We start from the raw sequence: 18,898 nt of genomic DNA on the forward strand, positions 1-18,898 counted from the left end.
TTGCATTAGGATTTTATCTGTACTTGTTCAAGGAGACTGACTAGAGGAAAGAGTTGTTATGGAAGTGAAATGATATTGGTGCTGAGGTTTATATGTAGCGACGTATTATTGAGGTATTGAGAGTATATTAAGTTGTTGATTATTGGAGTTTTTGTGGACAAGAGGTAAGGTAAATGATATTGATGATAAGACGTATTGAAGAGGTATTATTGAGGTATTATTGAGATTGTGTGAAGCTGATGATTATTGGAGTTTTGGTGTATAAGAGGTAAAGTAAGTGAGGAGCATATTTTTTTTTTTTTGTTGGTCTTATGGAACAAGGAGGATGAAGATAGCAGACTAGAACACTAAAATAGAAGGAAGATTGTCTATACACACTTTGTTAAATCAATAAGCAGTATATACTTTTTTTTGGAGAGAGGAAGTAATTGCATATCTTGGCTCACTGACAGTTGTTCAGCAACAGTACATTTTGATCTGGCTTGGCAAACATTGGTCTTGACATGATGACTATGACGTTGACTTAACTATTATTGACTGTTATACATTGCTGCCAGTACTACTTGATACACATGATGAACATCAGATTTAGACAGAATTTCATTTACACAATTAACACTATTCAATTACACAGTAGCATTTAATGTGGATGAGAGATGCGTGAGTGTGTTTTGTGTGTTTTCCTTTCCTAATCCTACCCACCTATCTCCTAAATATTATTTTATTTGTTGGTAGTGGCTTGCACTGAGACCCATGAATATTATAGGTTTACTGGTATTTGTGTATTGTAATAGTTAATAGGACAATTATTTGACATCATTTGTGTGTTTGTTATGATTTGTATGTTACTGTAAAAGCATTTGTATGTGCATTCAAATTATTGTTCATGCCTGAACTGTCTGATTAGTGAAGATAAATATTCTGAACTGTTACCTGCACTTTTCAACATGATGTGTGACATTTAGTCATGTTCAATTTCTGCTGATGAACTGTGTGATCAGTGATTGTAAAAAAAAAATTATGGACTGTTACTTGTACCTTTCCTTCATGATTGGTGCCACTAGGACATGTTTAATTTCTGCTCATAAACTCTGATGAACAGTGTGATCAGTGCTAGTGAATTTTATCGAACTGCTTCTGCTGAGAGAGGTGACTTTTTGCTGTCTGCACCTACTCAACATTGCTGGGTGCCTCTGATGGACTGCTTCTACTGAAATAATGTCACTTGTTGCTGTCTGCACCTGCTCAACATTGCTGGGTGCAACTGATGGACTACTCCTACTGAAATGGTGTCACTTGTTGGTGTCTGCACCTGCACTCAACATTGCTGGGTGCAACTGATGAACTGTTTCTACTGAAATAATGTCACTTGTTGCTGTCTGCACCTGCTCAACATTGCTGGGTGCAACTGATGGACTACTCCTACTGAAATGGTGTCACTTGTTGGTGTCTGCACCTGCACTCAACATTGCTGGGTGCAACTGATGAACTGTTTCTACTGAAATGAAGTCACTTGTTGCTGTCTGCACCTACTCAACATTGCTGGGTGCCTCTGATGGACTGCTTCTACTGAAATGATGTCACTTGTTGGTGTCTGCACCTACTCAACATTGCTGGGTGCCTCTGATGGACTGCTTCTACTGAACTAATGTGACTTGTTGCTGTGTGTACCTCTTGAACTTTACTGAGTGCCACTGTTAGAACTGTTTCTACTGAAATGATGTTACTTTTTACTGTCTGCACCTACTCAACATTGCTGGGTGCCACAGATGGACTGTTTTTACTGAAATGGTATTACTTGTTGGTGTCTGCACCTGCTCTCAACATTGCTGGGTGCAACTGGTGAACTGCTTTTACTGAAATGAAGTCACTTGTTGCTGTCTGCACCAACTCAACATTGCTGGGTGCCACTGATGAACTGCTTCTACTGAACTAATGTGACTTGTTGCTGGGTGTACCTGCTAAACTTTACTGGGTGCAACTGATGGACTGCTTCTACTGAAAAGATGTCACCTGTTAGTATCTTTTTTTTGTATAATTAATCATTGAGAGCATTTTATGTGAACATTTGTATAAACTGATTTTTTGTATATTGTGTAAATTATTATGTAAAGCCACATGCATGAAAAGAAGTTGTATTGCTTACTGTATTTCATATATTAGGTTAGTAAAAGGTCAGTGCAAAGCCAAAATTTTTAACTAATTATGTGATATTTAGGTATTAATATTATCTTTTATTTTTGTCTGTATTTTTCTGGACGAATTTGGTGGTATTTTCACCACCAATGCTGGCAAAAATACCATCAAATTCTGGCCTGTGGAGGAGGGGCATATGAAAGGTGGCTGCACTGTGCCACTGCGCCAGAGAGTGCGCCAAAGAGTACTATTAAGCCGCCTCCACAGTGCGTGTTAAGATCTCATGGCAGTCAGTGGTTGTTGAGAGTTCGTGGCAGTCAGTGCTAGTAGAGAGCACAGTGTGTGTTAAGAGCTCGTGATTGTCGTGAAGTCGGAGTGAGATGTGGTAGTAAAGAGTGTTGCTCCTTGTTTTATGCAGTTATTTGATGGGAGAGATAGCAGATGTTATTGTAATGAGTGCATTTCGTCAATATATATGAAGGTAAAATTTATAATGTTTTTTTTTTATTAATTGTCTATCTGAAATAATGTGTCACTACAGGTTCAGTCAACAAAGCATCTGGCTTGTGTTCTTGGATTAGAGTGGAATTCTGGTTTTCTTGCGTAATTATAGTTTTCTAATTTTCTTTTGTCACGTCTGTATAGTTGGTATTTAAAAATTCTTGTCTTGTTGGAAAAGAACCGTGCCAGATGCATACGTTGAGTCACACTCCCACATACAGAACAGTTACATTTGTGCTTGGATTTTGTAGGTTTTTTAGTTGCTGGGGACTTAATTAATTAACTGTGTTTACGAAAATTTTCTTACATTGTTTGTTGCAGTCAGATAGCGTAATAATACTAGTCAGGGCCAACCGATTACGAGACACTGCGTAATCGAACAAAAAAAAAAAAAAAAAAATATTTTCAATCAAATTTATTTAATTAAGCCCCCATGCAACACTCGCAGGCGGGAATCGCGTCAGTGGAGGCGCCAGTGACTCACAATTAGCAGGGAGTAAATTAACTATAGCAACGGCCTTGCCGCAGTGGATACACCGGTTCCCGCCAGATCACCGAAGTTAAGCCCTGTCGGGTGTGGTCGGGACTTGGATGGGTGACCATCCAGGCCGTCATGCGCTGTTGCCATTTTTCGGGGTGCACTCAGCCTCGTGATGCTAGTTGAGGAGCTACTCGACCGAATAGTAGCGGCTTCGGTCAAGAATACCATCATAACGACCTGGAGAGCGGTGTGCTGACACCACGCCCCTCCTATCCGCATCCTCCACTGATGATGATACGACGGTCGGACGGTCCCGGTAGGCCACTCGTGGCCTGAAGACGGAGTGCTGTGCTAAATTAACTATAAGTGATATATATACGAACACAGAATGAGCCATAATATATATAACTGGCAATGAAAGAAACGAACTTTCAGACACTTTCATTATAAATATTTTGTTATTACTCATGGTCCTAATCATAAGAAATTTAGGTCTTACGTCAAAGCGTTAGGTGGATCAAAACAAAATGTCCAGGATGACAGACTAAAGACCGAAATACTAAATATCCTTTTCCAAAGATGTTTCACAGAGGAAGACTGCACTGTAGTTCCTTCTCTAGATTGTCGCACAGATAACAAAATGGTAGATATAGAAATAGATGACAGAGGGATAGAAAAACAATTAAAATCGCTCAAAACAGGAAAGGCCGCTGGACCTGATGGGATACCAGTTCGATTTTACACGCGAGGGGACATGACCCCCTTCTTGCAGCGGTGTACCGTAGGTCTCCAGAAGAGCGCAGCGTTCCAAAGGATTTGAAAAGGGCTTAGGTCACCCCGTTTTCGAGAAGGGACGTCGAACAGATGTGCAGAACTATAGACCTATATCTCTAACGTCGATCAGTTGTAGAATTTTGGAACACGTATTATGTTCGAGTTTAATGACTTTTCTGGAGACTAGATATCTACTCTGTAGGAATCAGTATGGGTATCGAAAAAGACGATCGTGTGAAACCCAGCTTGCGCTATTCGTCCACGAGACTCACAGGGCCATAGACACGGGTTCCCAGGTAGATGCCGTGTTTCTTGACTTTCGCAAGGCGTTTGATACAGTTCCTCACAATCGTTTAATGAACAAAGTAAGAGCATACGGACTATCAGACCAATTGTGTGATTGGGTTGAAGAGTTCCTAGACAATAGAACGCAGCATGTCATTCTCAATGGAGAAAAGTCTTCCGAAGTAAGAGTGATTTCAGGTGTGCCGCAGGGGAGTGTCGTAGGACCGTTGCTATTCACAATATACATATATAAATGACCTTGTGAATAACATCGTAAGTTCTCTGAGGCTTTTTGCGGATGACGCTGTAGTATATCGAGAGGTTGTAACAATGGAAAATTGTACTGAAATGCAGGACGATCGGCAATGAATTGACGCATGGTGCAGGGAATGGCAATTTAATCTCAATGTAGACAAGTGTAATGTGCTGCAAATACGGAGAAAGAAAGATCCTTTATCATTTAGCTACAATATAGCAGGTCAGCAACTGGAAGCTGTTAATTCCATAAATTATCTGGGAGTAGAGATTAGGAGTGATTTAAAATGGAATGATCAGATAAAGTTGATCGTCGGTAAAGCAGATGCCAGAATGAGATTCATTGGAGGAATCCTAAGGAAATGCAATCCGAAAACAAAGGAAGTAGGTTGCAGTACACTTGTTCGACCACTGCTCGAATACTGCTCACCGGTGTGGGATCCGTACCAGATAAGGTTGATAGAAGAGATAGAGAAGATCCAACGGAGAGCAGCGCGCTTCGTTACAGGATCATTTGGTAATCGCGAAAGCGTTACGGAGATGACAAACTCCAGTGGAAGACTCTACAAGAGAGACGCTCAGTAGCTCGTTACGGGCCTTCGTTGAAGTTTCGAGAACATACTTTCACCGAGGAGTCAAGCAGAATATTGCTCCCGCCTACGTATATCTCTCGAAGAGACCGTGAGGATAAAATCAGAGACATTAGAGCCCACACAGAGGCATACCGACAATCTTTCTTTCCACGAACAATACGAGACTGGAATAGAAGGGAGAACCGATAGAGGTACTCGAAGTACCCTCCGCCACACACCGTCAGGTGGCTTGCGGAGTATGGATGTAGACGTATATGTAGATGTAGATGTATCTTAAAACTACTTCCCCATAATCCGTTTTTAACAAATTTGCTTAAAACTTGAGTGTATAGTTGTACAAAAGTTTGTAGTTTAACCTGCTGGGAGGCCCATGCGTGTCCAGTGATGTGAAAAAATTGTGGTGATGGCTCGCGGGATTTACAGTAGCCACACGTATATCAAACCCATGCAATAATGGCAATGACCAGCAGAACTACAGGCACAGGCGTAACGCTTGAAAGGACCACTCGGCTTGAATAATTCTGAGTGTGCCATTCAGAAATGTGTGCGGTCGCAAATGGAGTGAGGAAGGAACGCAGTTTGGTGACAACCAACAAGTAGATAAGTTGTACTTCTGTCACTGAAGGTTAGGCATACGTTACCGAAGTGCGAGGCGTTCGATATCTTTGTAGGGTTTTTCTTTTATTACGACACTATTGACACCTTACGGCAAAACCTGAGTAAGCGAGATGGATCACTGCAACAAGAGAGACTGGAAAAGAATCTGATAATCTTGGTACTGTCGTAGAGCTTAGTCCCGATTACGAGGGAAACCACATTAGGAGGTTCAAAAAAATCCGATTTTTTTTTATTGCGTAAATCGTTAGCTTAACTAGCCAAGGATACGCTGTCAAAATTTCAACGCTAAATACGAATTCGTTTAGATTTTATGAGCATAGAACCGAGCAAAACGTGAGAAGATCAGTTGTGGTGACATTGTATGATATGATTTCCATGGATGAAAAACCTCTACACGAGTGTTGCCCCGGGGGAGAAGACAGTTAGTGCGAGTGGCAGAACCAAAAAATGGTTCAAATGGCTCTGAGCACTACGGAACTTAACATCTGAGGTCATCAGTCCCCTAGAACTTAGAACTAGTTACTAACCTAAGGACATCACACACATCCATGCTCGAGGCAGGATTCGAACCTGCGACCGTAGCGGTCACGCGGTTCCAGACCGAAGCGCCTAGAACCGCACGGCCACACCGGCCGGCTTGCAGAAGCGAACAGCCCTTGAACACGAACCGCACCCTACTCCGTTGCACACCGACGTACAGAAGGAAATTCTTCCAATGTATGAAGATTTATAAAGGGGTGAATTACTGGAGAGATGTATAGGTGGCCACACACAAAACGCGAATGAAAGATGTAATTCCACTATTTGGCGATTAGCTCCTAAACACTTGCACTCCGGAATAAAAATCGTTGAATTGGTATCGTATTTAGCAGTGGGCTTATTCGATGCAGGAAATTCATCCCTTCTGATGGTCATGAACGAGGCAGGAATTGTAGTGGGCACGCAAAGCTTCAACTGTGCCGAACAAATGGATAACCAGCGCGTGAGCCGGCAGAATCGACGTAGTGCGTTGGAAACGAAGGAAAGTGGGAAAACTCGGAAAGCACTGCTGCAAGCGCAAAACGAAGCCCAAGAGGAAGAAGCAGAGTTGCTATACGGTGAAGGAATCGCAGATTAATCGGTAAGCATTTTACATTATTGTTAACTTGCTTGAATTTCTAGTTTCCGAGAATTTATTTTTCAAACGCATTTATCTCAAAATGACTTTTTTCACATTTGCGTGCAGTCTAACTCAAAAAATGTAGAACCGATCATTATGAAAATTGATAGACTGATTCTTTATAAAATTACAAATTATATGAAACAACTTGTGAGATAATATATTGATTTTAAGGGCATTTTTCTTTGCATAATTAGAGAAAAAATCGTGAAAATCTAAGTAAATTGTTTCAGCGCCTGCAATTTTTTTAATTTTCACCTGCATTGAGGTTCCTATTCTTAGAAAATAAGTTATTAATGAAAAATCAAAACCTTTTCGATTTCAGATAAAATCGGAATGGCTAGATCTATATACACAACCTTCAGCGGTCATCACAGTGTAACTTTGTTATTTTTTGCCGAAATTATTCAAAAAAATTCACAAAAACTGTTCGAAACATGAAGGAAATGATATCAAAATTTGATTACATTCTGATTCTTCCCAGCCGAAAGAATTCCCAAAAAAATCGTCTCAAACAGCCTCCTAGCCTCCTAACGTGGTGTAGCTTTTAATGCGGCTACCTCTTTATCGACAGAAGAAAGAAATACAAAATCTACATCTACATGGATACTCTGCAAATCATATTATTATTCCAATCTCGTATAGCGCGCGGAAAGAATGAACACCTATATCTTTCCGTACGAGCTCTGATTTCCCTTATTTTATGGTGGTGATTGCTCCTCCCTACGTTGGTCGGTGTCAAAAAAATATTTCCACATTCGGAGGAGAAAGTTGGTGATAGGAATTTTCGTGAGAAGATTCCACCGCAACGAAAAACGACTTTCTTTTAACGATTTCCAGCCCAAAACCTGTGTCATTTCTGTGACACTCTCCCCCATATTTCGCGATAATACAAAACGTGTTACACTTCTTTGAAGTTTTTCGATGTACTCCGTCAGTTCTATCTGGTAAGGATCCCACACCGCGCAGCAGTATTCTAAAAGAGGACAGACAAGCGAAGTGTAGGCAGTCTCCTTAGTAGGTCTGTTACATTTTCTAAGTGTCCTGCCAATAAAACGAAGTCTTTGGTTAGCCTTCCCCACAACATTTTCCACGTGTTCCTTCCTATTTAAGTTGTTCGTAATTGTAATACCTAGGTATTTAGTTGAATTTCCGGCCTTTAGATTAGACTTACTTATCGTGTAGCCGAAGTTTAACAAGTTCCTTTCAGCACTCATGTGGATGACCTCACACTTTTTGTTATTTAGGGTCCACTGATACTTTTCGCCCCATTCAGATATCTTTTCTAAATCGTGTTGCAATTTGTTTTGATCTTCTGATTTTATTAATCGATAAACGACAGCGTCATCTGCAAACAACCGAAAACGGCTGCTCAGATTGTCTCCCAAATCGTTTATATACACTCCTGGAAATGGAAAAAAGAACACATTGACACCGGTGTGTCAGACCCACCATACTTGCTCCGGACACTGCGAGAGGGCTGTACAAGCAATGATCACACGCACGGCACAGCAGACACACCAGGAACCGCGGTGTTGGCCGTCGAATGGCGCTAGCTGCGCAGCATTTGTGTACCGCCGCCGTCAGTGTCAGCCAGTTTGCCGTGGCATACGGAGCTCTATCGCAGTCTTTAACACTGGTAGCATGCCGCGACAGCGTGGACGTGAACCGTATGTGCAGTTGACGGACTTTGAGCGAGGGCGTGTAGTGGGCATGCGGGAGGCCGGGTGGACGTACCGCCGAATTGCTCAACACGTGGGGCGTGAGGTCTCCACAGTACATCGATGTTGTCGCCAGTGGTCGGCGGAAGGTGCACGTGCCCGTCGACTTGGGACCGGACCGCAGCGACGCACGGATGCACGCCAAGACCGTAGGATCCTACGCAGTGCCGTAGGGGACCGCACCGCCACTTCCCAGCAAATTAGGGACACTGTTGCTCCTGGGGTATCGGCGAGGACCATTCGCAACCGTCTCCATGAAGCGGGGCTACGGTCCCGCACACCGTTAGGCCGTCTTCCGCTCACGCCCCAACATCGTGCAGCCCGCCTCCAGTGGTGTCGCGACAGGCGTGAATGGAGGGACGAATGGAGACGTGTCGTCTTCAGCGATGAGAGTCGCTTCTGCCTTGGTGCCAATGATGGTCGTATGCGTGTTTGGCGCCGTGCAGGTGAGCGCCACAATCAGGACTGCATACGACCGAGGCACACAGGGCCAACACCCGGCATCATGGTGTGGGGAGCGATCTCCTACACTGGCCGTACACCACTGGTGATCGTCGAGGGGACACTGAATAGTGCACGGTACATCCAAACCGTCATCGAACCCATCGTTCTACCATTCCTAGACCGGCAAGGGAACTTGCTGTTCCAACAGGACAATGCACGTCCGCATGTATCCCGTGCCACCCAACGTGCTCTAGAAGGTGTAAGTCAACTACCCTGGCCAGCAAGATCTCCGGATCTGTCCTCCATTGAGCATGTTTGGGACTGGATGAAGCGTCGTCTCACGCGGTCTGCACGTCCAGCACGAACGCTGGTCCAACTGAGGCGCCAGGTGGAAATGGCATGGCAAGCCGTTCCACAGGTCTACATCCAGCATCTCTACGATCGTCTCCATGGGAGAATAGCAGCCTGCATTGCTGCGAAAGGTGGATATACTCTGTACTAGTGCCGACATTGTGCATGCTCTGTTGCCTGTGTCTATGTGCCTGTGGTTCTGTCAGTGTGATCATGTGATGTATCTGACGCCAGGAATGTATCAATAAAGTTTCCCCTTCCTGGGACAATGAATTCACGGTGTTCTTATTTCAATTTCCAGGAGTGTAGATAAGGGACAGCAAAGGGCCCATAACACTACGTTGGGGAACGCTGGAAATCACTTCTGGCTGACAACACGGCAATAGACTAAGTAATGAAAGTGGGAGGGTCAAAAAATCAAGTGCAGCAGTATGCGATCACGGGCGCCCACCGGCTATTCCAGCAGAACGGATCCACATTCGCCGTGGCCCGTCAGTAGCGCAAATAACCGAGTCGTCTGAATCGATCCACCCTTACTTTTTTTTTATTCCACAAAATCAGTAACAAAAATGGCTACAATGAAATGACATAAATAAGGGGACAGATAATTGCAGTCACAAATTTCAGCATTCAAAGAATGAATCTTTAGCAGTAGCACAATTTATTTAGCACCTTCACTGTCTCCTTCAACTGGCGGCAGTTCAGCGCGCACATTGTCTTCTTCTGCAGCCTGAGGTTCATCATCATCATTTCCCACACCCAAATTAATCATTCAGTAAATCCTGCCTACCGTAGAAATCAGCAGGTGTGCTGTCTCGCGTCGGTCGATAGATTACGCGTTTCGGTGTTTGTGTTTGCCTGAGGGTGTACTGGCCACTAAATCAGTTTTTCGCAAGTTGGTGTGCCTTATTTTGGCATACGCGGTAGGGATTTTGGCATCACCGAGACAGTGATTCTGAATATATGCTGGTGTAGCTAACTAGTACCAGTTCTCATGGGCTAATCATTTTACGAGGGCCGTTCAGTAAGTAATGCCTCACATTTAAAAAAAAAAACTATTAGTGTACGTAGACAAACGTCCTTGTTGGTGCTTCACATTTGATGTTTGTTCTGTGCTCCGTTCAGGCAGAAGGCAGAACTGTATTACACCGTCAAAATGGCGTCTACATACGATCCACGTTGCAAGCAGTTTGCTACACTACTGGCCATTACAACTGCTACACCACGAAGATGACGTGCTACATACGCAAATTTTAACCAACAGGAAGAACATGCTGTGATATGCAAATGATTAGCTTTTGAGAGCATTCACACAAGGTTGGCCCCGGTGGCGACACCTACAACGTGCTGACATGAGCAAAGTTTCTAAGCGATTCTCATACACAAACAGCAATTGATCGGCGTTGCCTGGTGAAACGTAGTTGTGATGCCTCGTGTAAGGAGGAGAAATGCATACCATCACGTTTCCGACTTTCGTAAAGGCCGGATTGTAACCTATCACGATTGCGGTTTATCGCATCGCGACATTGCTGCTCGCGTTGGTCGAGATCCAATGACTGTTAGCAGAATGTGGAATCGGTGGGTTCTGGAGAGTAATACGGGACGCCGTGCTGGATCCCAACCGCCTCGTATCACTAGCAGTCGAGATGACAGGCATCTCAACCGCATGGCCGCAACGGATCGTGTAGCCACGTCTCGATCCCTGAGTCAACAGATGGGGACGTTTGCAAGACAACAACCATCTGCACGAACAGTTCGACGACGTTTGCAACAGCATGAACTATCAACTCGGAGACCTTGGCTGCGGTTACCCTTGACGCTGCATCACAGACAGGAGCGCCTGCGATGGTGTACTCGACGACGAATCTGGGTGCACGAATGGCAAAACGTCATTTTTTCGCATGAATCCAGGTTCTGTTTACAGCATAGTGATGGCCGCATCGGTATTTGGCGACATCGCGGAGAACGCACATTGGAAGCGTTTATTCTTCATCGCCATACTGGCGTATCACCCGCCGTTATGGTATGGGGTGCCATTGTTTACACGTCTCGGTAACCTCTTCTTCGCACTGACGGCACTTTGAACACTGGACGTTACATTTCAGATGTGTTACGACCCGTGGCTCTACCCTTCATTCGATCCCTGCGAAACCCTACATTTCAGTTGGATAATGCACGACCGCGTGTTGCAGGTCCTGTACGGGCCTTTCTGGATACAGAAAATGTTCGACTGCTGCCCTGGCCAGCACATTCTCCAGATCTCTCACCAACTGAACACGTCTGGTCAATGGTGGCCGAGCAACTGGCTCATCACAATACGGCAGTCACTATTCTTCACGAACTGTGGTATCCTGTTGAAGCTGCATGAGCAGCTGTACCTGTACATGCCATCCAAGCTCTGTTTGACTCAATGCCCAGGCGTACCAAGGCCTTTATTACGGCCAGAGGTGGTTGTTCTGGGCGCTGATTTCTCAGGATCTGTGCACCCAAATTGCGTGAAAATGTAATCACATGTCAGTGGCAGTATAATATATTTGTCCATTGAATACCCATTTATCACCTGCATTTCTTCTTGGTGTGGCAATTTAACTGCGAGTAGTGTATTATTGAATTCTTGTGTTCAGAAAAAGAAAACCGTGGTGAACGTCCATAAAAGTTTGTGTGCAGTGTATGGCGACGCTGTAGTTAATAGGAGTACAGTTGGGCGATGCGTAAAGAAAGTTACAGTACCAGGAAATGTAGAAAGCTCCATGATCAGCCACGCTCGGGACGTCATGTCGCAGCCACTGCTTCAGAAATGCTGAACTGTGCAGATGTCGTTATTCGTGCCGACAGGCGCACCACAACTCGACAATTGGCTCTACAGTTGTCGGTCACCATCGGAAGTCTGCAATGATGGAGACTCTCGGATATTCAAAGAGGTACTCACGATGAGGTCCACTAATGCTCACAGCGGACCACGAGATTCAAAGAAAGGCCTGGCACGCTCGGACTTCCATCTCTTTGGGCCGCTTAAAGATTCTCTACTTTGAAGATGACGAGAGTGTCAGTCACGCAGTGGAAACATGGCTACGCCTACAGTTTTTACCAGCATGGAATACATGCTCTTCCAGGACTTTGGCGTACGGCCGTAGAACGTGATGGAGACTTCGTAGAAAAATAGGACATGGACCAGACAGGTTGATGTATGTTGTCACCAAATTCTGACTTTTAACGATGAATATTTTGTGAGAAAAAATGTCGAGCATTGCTTATTGAACGACCCCCGTACATCTCACGTTTCATTGCGGATTGCTACTGTAGCTAAATTATTAAAGTAACATGCGTCATCGCGTGGACTGAGAGCTTGGATTCAGCACGAAAAGCGTATGTTACACTAGGTGCATTTCTCTCAGTGGGAGCAAATAAGCATTTACAATATTTAGATGATGAAGTAAGGCCTCGGGTTTGGAATGTTTTCCACAAGTGCTGTTTTCAAACGAGCGAAGTTACAGTAATATGTATTATATATATTTGCTACATCGCAATACCTCAGTTTGATCGTACTATAATTGCATTGATCATTTTCATACATGACATTGTTGTTGTTGTGGGCTTCAGTCCTGAGACTGGTTTGATACAGCTCTCCATGTTACTCTATCCTGTGCAAGCTTCTTCATCTCTCAGTACGTACTGCAGCCTACATCCTTCGGAATCTGCTTAGTGTATTCATTTCTCGGTCTCCCTCTACGATTTTTACCCTCCACACTGCCCTCCAATACTAAATTGGTGATCCCTTGATGCCTCAGAACATGTCCTACCAACCGATCCCTTCCTCTAGCCAAGTTGTGCCACAAACTCCTCTTCTCCCCAATCCTATTCAGCACCTCCTCATTAGTTATGTGGTCTACCCATCTAATCTTCAGCATTCTTCTGTAGCACCACATTTCGAAAGCTTCTATTCTCTTCTTGTCCAAACTACACTCCTGGAAATTGAAATAAGAACACCGTGAATTCATTGTCCCAGGAAGGGGAAACTTTATTGACACATTCCTGGGGTCAGATACATCACATGATCACACTGACAGAACCACAGGCACATAGACACAGGCAACAGAGCATGCACAATGTCGGCACTAGTACAGTGTATATCCACCTTTCGCAGCAATGCAGGCTGCTATTCTCCCATGGAGACGATCGTAGAGATGCTGGATGTAGCCTTGTGGAATGGCTTGCCATGCCATTTCCACCTGGCGCCTCAGTTGGACCAGCGTTCGTGCTGGACGTGCAGACCGCGTGAGACGACGCTTCATCCAGTCCCAAACATGCTCAATGGGGGACAGATCCGGAGATCTTGCTGGCCAGGGTAGTTGACTTACACCTTCTAGAGTACGTTGGGTGGCACGGGATACATGCGGACGTGCATTGTCCTGTTGGAACAGCAAGTTCCCTTGCCGGTCCAGGAATGGTAGAACGATGGGTTCGATGACGGTTTGGATGTACCGTGCACTATTCAGTGTCCCCTCGACGATCACCAGTGGTGTACGGCCAGTGTAGGAGATCGCTCCCCACAACATGATGCCGGGTGTTGGCCCTGTGTGCCTCGGTCGTATGCAGTCCTGATTGTGGCGCTCACCTGCACGGCGCCAAACACGCATACGACCATCATTGGCACCAAGGCAGAAGCGACTCTCATCGCTGAAGACGACACGTCTCCATTCGTCCCTCCATTCACGCCTGTCGCGACACCACTGGAGGCGGGCTGCACGATGTTGGGGCGTGAGCGGAAGACGGCCTAACGGTGTGCGGGACCGTAGCCCAGCTTCATGGAGACGGTTGCGAATGGTCCTCGCCGATACCCTAGGAGCAACAGTGTCCCTAATTTGCGGGGAAGTGGCGGTGCGGTCCCCTACGGCACTGCGTAGGATCCTACGGTCTTGGCGTGCATCCGTGCGTCGCTGCGGTCCGGTCCCAGGTCGACGGGCACGTGCACCTTCCGCCGACCACTGGCGACAACATCGATGTACTGTGGAGACCTCACGCCCCATGGGTTAAGCAATTCGGCGGTACGTCCACCCGGCCTCCCGCATGCCCACTATATGCCCTCGCTCAAAGTACGTCAACTGCACATACGGTTCACGTCCACGCTGTCGCGGCATGCTACCAGTGTTAAAGACTGCTATGGAGCTCCGTATGCCACGGCAAACCGGCTGACACTGACGGCGGTGGTGCACAAATGCTGCGCAGCTAGCGCCATTCGACGGCCAACACCGCGGTTCCTGGTGTGTCCGCTGTGCCGTGCGTGTGATCATTGCTTGTACAGCCCTCTCGCAGTGTCCGGAGCAAGTATGGTGGGTCTGACACACCGGTGTCAATGTGTTCTTTTTTCCATTTCCAGGAGTGTATTTATCGTCCATGTTTCACTTCCATACATGGCTACACTCCATACAAACACTTTCAGAAATGACTTCCTTACACTTAAATCTATACTCGAAGTTAACAAATTTCTCTTCTTCAGAAATGCTTTCCTTGCCATTGCCAGTCTACATTTTATATCCTCTCTACTTCGACCATCATCAGTTATTTTGCTCCAACAAATAGCAAAACTCCTTTACTACTTTAAGTGTCTCATTTCCTAACCTAATTCCCTCAGCATCACCCGACTTAATTAGACTACATTCCATTATCCTTGTTTTGCTTTTGTTGATGTTCATCTTATATCCTCCCTTCAAGACACTGTCCATTCCGTTCAACTGCTCTTCCAAGTCCTTTGCTGTCTCTGACAGAATTATAATGTCGTCGGCGAACCTCAAAGTTTTTCTTTCTTCTTCATGGATTTTAATACCTACTCCGAATTTTTCTTTTGTTTCCTTTACTGCTTGCTCAATATACAGATTGAATAACATCGGGGAGACGCTACAACCCTGTCTCACTCCCTTCCCAACCACTGCTTCCCTTTCATGTCCCTCGACTCTTGTAACTGCCATCTGGTTTCTGTACACATTGTAAATAGCCTTTCGCTCCCTGTATTTTACCCCTGCCGCCTTCGGAATTTTAAAGAGATTATTCTAGTCAACATTGTAAAAAGCTTTCTCTAAGTCTACAAATGCTAGAAACGTAGGTTTGCCTTTTCTTAATCTAGCTTCTAAAATAAGTCGTAGGGTCAGAATTGCCTCCCGTTTCCCATATTTCTACGGAATCTAAACTGATCTTCCCCGTGGTGGGCTTCTACCAGTTTTTCCATTCGTCTGTAAGGAATTCGCGATAGTATTTTGCAGCTGGGACTTATTAAACTGATAGTTCGGTAATTTTCACATCTGTCAACACCTGCTTTCTTTGGGATTGGAATTATATTATATTCTTCTTGAAGTCTGAGGGTATTTCGCCTGTCTCATACATTTTGCTCACCAGATGGCAGAGTTTTGTCAGTACTGGATCTCCCAGGGTTTTCAGTAGTTCTAATGGAATGTTGTCTACTCCAGGGGCCTTGTTTCGACTTAGGTTTTTCAGTGCTCTATGAAACTCTTACGCAGTATCATATCTCCCATTTCATCTTCATCTACATCCTCTTCCATTTCAATAACATTGCCCTCATGACATAATAAAATAAAAATACATTTCAAAGTTGTAACATCCACGAGATAAATTTAAGCTACAGTGCGACGAGAGGAAATTATGTCTCAAACAGTTATAAACATTATCTATCTGACATATAGAAAAACAGTGAAATAAAACAAAGCGATGATAAATATTAATTATTTATACAACATTTTATGATGTAATTGGACATATCGATGTGTATCATACAAAGGCAATGATAATTGTAAATTCCTTTAATGATCTGCGTTTGTCTTCCTTTGTTATTACCTTTGTTTGGTTGGCTTTTGTAGGTTGCGGACCCAAGTCGCATATCAAACAGAGGTCTGTTAAGAAATTGTAATTATTTGTTAATTATTACTTGAGAATAGAGTTCATTATTGTTATAAATATGAGTGAATAATTATTTGTAACTTTAACTAATATTAAGCACTATCTGTGTTAATTATTTCTTGCTGCTGCAAGGAGCGCAGCCATTGATGATAGCGATTTGTATCACATTTTTATCTGTGTTTCTTACGAAAGTATCAAAGGTTTGCTTGATGAAAATTAGTCTAAATAGTCCACAATATAAAAGTAAAGTTTAATAAGCATTAATTCAAATACTTATTCCGTTAAAAGGAAATATACTCTAACAATAGAAAGTCTCTATCAATTGTCTGCCGCCATCTTAACAATTATCTCCGTGGCAATTTCAAATTACGCAACTCTGCAGACATAAATGCGGAAGGTAATAAAAATGTGTAAAGATAAATGTGCACCGGTGGTCCTGAACTCATTTTAATGAAAATAACTCGAATCAGATTGGTTCTTTAAAAACAAAGCTCATATCACGATCCGTATAACAAACTTTTCTTGCTGACGTATGGAGCCGAAATTAATTACGCACGAGTTGCGAATAATATTGTTTCAGGTAACATACGTCAGTGATGTGCGCGGCTGATACTCGGTGGTTTTAAAGATAATTTTGCTGAAGACAACTGTTTCCATCATAATCAATAGTTATATAGAATTTGTTGTATGAACTGTGATTTAGTGACTCTCACACAGCTTACAGACAACACTTTAACACAACGTTAACTTGGATTTCTTTTGCAACTTGACCAAATCTTTAGCCGGGAGAAAAAATTATTTTGTAATTAGTCTCTGTAATGAAATAACATTATCATTTTCATTTACAAATTAATTAAATACCAAACCACTGAATAACACAGCGAACGCCACAGCTGCTAAAAGTGCAGTGTGTGCTTGTCTCTCAGTGGGAGCAAATAAGTATTTACAATATTTAGATGATGAGGTAAGCCCTCGGATTTGGAATGTTTTCCACAAGTGCTGTTTTCAAATGAGCAAAGTTACAATAATATGAATTACATATATCTGCTACTTCTCAATACCTCAGTTTGTGCGTACTCTAATTGCACTGAGCATTTTCATACATGACATAATAAAATAAAAATACATTTCAAAATTCGGAGGCATGCTCAGAGAGAACGGGTAGACTGCCAGATGAAATACATAAATACATAATGAAACACAAATACATGCAGGTGGAGGTCCAGAATCCTACATTAAATACAATAAACATTTTCACATATATTTCTCAGTAGTAGCTAGAGCAGGAGCTGTCATGATACATTCTCTCTCGTTATCTTAGTTCTGCTTATAGGTTCACGTGAAACTAACGAGCAATGCGCGCCTGACTGTCCTCCTTATACCTTAAGGCGCGTCATGAATTCCGATATTACTTCTGCTTATGCTGTGACACGATCTTCTTGACAACCTTTGCCTCTCTCCAGTGCTTTAATACTGGGCGACATATTCATTGGTGATCTTGTATCATTACGTGTTTTGTTTCCTTGTGTCAGTACTTTTTGTTACCGTAAGTCCTCATTGACGACCTCTGCGGTGATTTATTCAACCTACTGTAACACCTACAATGCCTCTCGGTGTTAATAAACCAAAATAGCTCCCAAATTAGCTCCCATGCCCTCGAAATATAAATTCAAAAAATGTCCCAAGCCCCTCCACAAGTAGTAATTTACGAAATAGAAATAAGAGACAAATAGAGGGAAATCTACAGTAGAAATACAATAGAAAAAGAAAAGAATTTTAATCATAAATTTTGGAAGCATGGGAGGGGGGGGGGGGGGGAAACGATAGAAATGGTTAAATTATTAGTTATTCTTATATATGAAAAATCAATGTTATAGTCACAGAACGTAGGTCTTGAACACCAAAGATAGCGTTTACTAAAGTATAAATACACATACATTGCAATTATGATGGTTCAAATGGCTCTGAGCACTATGGGACTTAACATCTATGGTCATCAGTCCCCTAGAACTTAGAACTACTTAAACCTAACTAACCTAAGGGCATTACACAACACCCAGTCATCACGAGGCAGAGAAAATCCCTGACCCCGCCGGGAATCGAACCCGGGAACCCGGGCGCGGGAAGCGAGAACGCTACCTCACGACCACGAGCTGCGGACGCAAGTATGATACTCCAGTCTCTATCATCTAGTCTGTTCGAAGTCAATTAGGACGTACAGCTTTAGGAAGCAACAATAGGAGCTTTATTAAACCAGGGCGCAAGAATAAATCGCGACGAGATTGTTTTTTGGGAAGCATTAATTTCAGATCAGAATTAGAACTTTTGTCATATTAGAGGAACGGGGAGGTGATCAATAATCTCTCTGACTTTAACGTCACTTCGTGTGAAGATTTAAATATTTTACGGAATTAACGATTTTCGAACAGATTCGTACTTTGTATTGTGATAGTGGAAAAGCTTTACTTCACGCGACTAGTAATCATAGTTCGTGACAGATTATGGATATTAAACAGGAACAATCGTTTTATCGAAAGTGGTAGAACATTGTTTAGTATCTCTGATATTGACGGGATTCCAGATTAGATACTTATTCAAAGAACCCCTTTGAATGCGATCGTGTGAATGAACTGATTTATTAATAATTATTGTTAAATAAAATAACGTGTTA

At 43.4% G+C, this 18,898-nt stretch overlaps 1 protein-coding gene and 1 pseudogene across 1 annotated transcript in view; one reads left to right on the forward strand and one right to left on the reverse strand.

Annotated features, from left to right (window-relative positions):
• Positions 1 to 18,898, reverse strand: part of LOC124719651 — a 470,793-nt gene that overhangs the window by 177,922 nt on the left and 273,973 nt on the right. The gene's annotated exons all lie outside the window — the stretch shown is intronic.
• On the forward strand, positions 3,147 to 3,264 carry LOC124720709 (annotated as a pseudogene).

This window comes from Schistocerca piceifrons, chromosome 11 (genome assembly GCF_021461385.2).
Source record: "Schistocerca piceifrons isolate TAMUIC-IGC-003096 chromosome 11, iqSchPice1.1, whole genome shotgun sequence".
In the NCBI taxonomy this organism is placed as follows: Eukaryota; Metazoa; Arthropoda; class Insecta; order Orthoptera; family Acrididae; genus Schistocerca; species Schistocerca piceifrons.